Genomic DNA, 3,598 nt, shown 5'->3' on the forward strand with positions numbered 1-3,598 from the left:
GAGTTTGGACAACTGACGGTTCATCTTGTTGCTCAGATTAGGTAATTTTCTTTTTATTTTATTTTCAAAAATTTTTTCAAAAATATTTCTAAAATTTTCTCATCTGTTTTCAAAAAAAAAAAATAAATAAAAATGTTTTCAAAAATTTTTTTTTATTCAAAATTTTTAAGAATGAATTCTAGTGTTTCATGAAGCATGTTGAAGCCTGGCTGGCTGTAAAGCCATGTCTATTCCTTTGGGAATGAGTATGTCAGGCATGTCATATCTGAATTACATGCTGAAGCTTGGCTGGCCATTGGCCATGTCTAGTGTTTTGGACCGGAGCTTTCATTGAAAGCTTGGCTGGCTCATGAGCCATGTCTAATTCCTGGACTGAAGCTTTAGAATAAGAATGCAAGATTCCTGGAATTCATATTAAAAATTTTGGAATCCTTATTTTTCTTTTCATAATAATTTTCGAAAAAAAATCAAAAAAAAAATTAGAAAATCATAAAAATAAAAAATATTTTTCTGTTTCTTGTTTGAGTCTTGAGTCATGTTATAAGTTTGGTGTCACTTGCATATGCATCTTACATTTTTCGAAAATATCATGCATTCATAGTGTTCTTCATGATCTTCAAGTTGTTCTTGGTAAGTCTTCTTGTTTGATCTTGATGATTTCATGTTTTGTGTTTTTTTCTTGTTTTTCATATGCATTTTTCGTTTCTTAGAGTCTAAACATGAAAGATTTCTAAGTTTGGTGTCTTACATATTTTCTTTGCATAAAAAATTTTTCAAAAATATGTTCTTGATGTTCATCTTGACATTCAAAGTGTTCTTGGTGTTCATCTTGACATTCATATCATTCATACATGCATTCATTGTTTTGATACAAAAATTTCATGCATTGCATCTTTTTAGTGTTTTTCTCTTGCATCATAAAAATTCAAAAATAAAAAAAAATATCTTTCCTCTTTTCTCTCATCAAATTCGAAAATTTGGATTGACTTTTTCAAAAATTTTTGAAAATCAAATTGTTTCTCATGAGTCAAATCAAATTTTCAATTTGAAAATCTTATCTTTCTCAAAATCTTTTTCAAAAAATCAAATCTTTTTCAAAATTATTAGTTATTTTCGAAAATTCCAAAAATATTTTTCAAAAATCTTTTTCTTATTTTTATATCAAATTTTCGAAAATAACATAATCAATTAGTGTTTTGATTCAAAAATTTGAAGTTTGTTACTTGCTTGTTAAAAAAGATTCAAACTTTAAGTTCTAGAATCATATCTTGTGATTTCTTATGAATCAAGCCATTAATTGAGATTTTAAAAATCAAATCTTTTTCAAAACTAATTTCAATTATATCTTTTCAAAAATATCTTCTTATCTTATCTTTTTCAAAAATATCTTTTCAAAACACCTATAACTCATCATGGAGAAATCATCCAAATCTCTCATGGAAGGATCAAAAGCCTCAACAAGGCTTTAATAATGGTGAAAGAAATAGGTTTAGCAATAGCAAGCCTTTTCCATCATCCACTCAGCAACAGACAGAGAACTCTGAACAAAATACTTCTAATTTAGCAAACTTAGTCTCTGATCTATCTAAGGCCACTGTAAGTTTCATGAATGAAACAAGATCTTCCATTAGAAATCTGGAAGCACAAGTGGGCCAGCTGAGTAAAAGGATCACTGAAATCCCTCTCAGTACTCTCCCAAGCAATACAGAAGAGAACCCAAAAGGAGAGTGCAAGGCCATTGACATAAGCACCATGGCCGAACCTACAAGTGGAGTGGAGGACGTGAATCCCAAGGAGGAAGACCTCCTGGGACGTCCAGTGATCAATAAGGAGCTTCCCTCTGAGGAACCAAAGGACTCTGAGGCTCATCTAGAGACCATAGAGATTCCATTGAACCTCCTTATGCCCTTCATGAGCTCTGATGAGTATTCCTCTTCTGAAGAGAATGAGGATGTTACTGAAGAGCAAACTGCCAAGTTTCTTGGTGCAATCATGAAGCTGAATGCCAAACTATTTGGCATTGATACTTGGGAAGTTGAACCTCCCTTGTTTATCAATGAACTGAGTGATCTGGATCAACTGACATTACCTCAAAAGAGACAGGATCCTGGAAAGTTCATAATACCCTGTACCATAGGCACTATGATATTTAAGGCTCTGTGTGACCTTGGTTCAGGAATAAACCTCATGCCCCTCTCTGTAATAGAGAAACTGGGAATCTATGGGGTGCAAGCTGCTAAAATCTCACTAGAGATGGCAGACAGCTCAAGAAAACAGGCTTATGGACAAGTAGAAGATGTATTAGTAAAGGTTGAGGGCCTTTACATACCTACTGATTTCATAGTCTTGGATACTGGAAAGGAAGAGGATGAATCCATCATCCTGGGAAGACCTTTCCTGGCCACAGCAAGAGCTGTGATTGATGTTGACAGAGGTGAAATATTCCTTCAATGGAATGAGAACTCCCTTATGTTTAAAACTCAAGGATCTCCCTCTGCAACCATGGAGAGGAAGCAGAAAAAGCTTCTCTCCAAGCAGAGTCAACCAGAGCCCCCACAGTCAAACTCTAAGTTTGGTGTTGGGAGGCCACAACCAAACTCTAAGTTTGGTGTTGGGAGGCCACAACCAAACTTTAAGTTTGGTGTTGAACTCCCATATCCAAACTCTAAGTTTGGTGTTGGAGAGTCTCAACAAAACTCTGCACATCTGTGAGGCTCCATGAGAGCCCACTGTCAAGCTTAGGAACCATGATCAAAGTAAGAACCCGGCTCCAAAGAATTATCTCACCATGGTTCGGGGGAAATACTTAGATTTTAGTCCGGAGAATGTGAGGTTGGCGTTCAACTTGCCATACATGGAAGAGAACGCACGCCCCCTACACAAGGAGAGTCAACTTTGATCAAAGGTTGGACCAAGTCCTTATGGACATATATGTAGAAGGAGCTCAATGGAAGGTTGACTCCAAAGCCAAGCCGGTTCAACTAAGAAGATTGGACCTCAAGCCTGTAGCTAGAGGATGGTTGGAGTTTATTCAATGCTCAATCATTCCCACTAGCAACCGGTCTGAAGTTACTATAGACCGGGCCATCATGATCCATAGCATCATGATTGGAGAAGAGGTGGAAGTTCATGAGATTATACCTCAAGAACTCTACAAGGTGGCTGACAAGTCCTCCACTATGGCAAGGTTAGCCTTCCCTCACCTCATTTGCCACCTATGCAATTCAGCGGGGATTGACATAGAGGGAGATATCCTCATTAAAGAGGACAAGCCCATCACTAAGAAAAAGATGTAGCAAGCAAGAGAGCCCAGTCATGGAGCTCAAGAGGCGCAAGAAGCTCATTTCCATGAGATCCCGGAGATTCCTCAAATGTAATCACGATTACGCGTACCAAGTTGCTCACGTGCCAGGAATAGTTTGAGCCTGGACATCACAATTTCGTGCACCAATAGTAAATCCTATTCCAGTATGATCGAGAACCGACAGATGATTAGCCATGCAGTGACAGCGCATTGGACCATTTTCGCAGAGAGGATGGGATGTAGCCATTGACAACAGTGATGCCCTACATAAAGCTTGCCATGGAAGGGAGTAGA

The sequence above is a fragment of the Arachis ipaensis genome, chromosome B10, assembly GCF_000816755.2.
Source record: "Arachis ipaensis cultivar K30076 chromosome B10, Araip1.1, whole genome shotgun sequence".
In the NCBI taxonomy this organism is placed as follows: domain Eukaryota; kingdom Viridiplantae; phylum Streptophyta; class Magnoliopsida; order Fabales; family Fabaceae; genus Arachis; species Arachis ipaensis.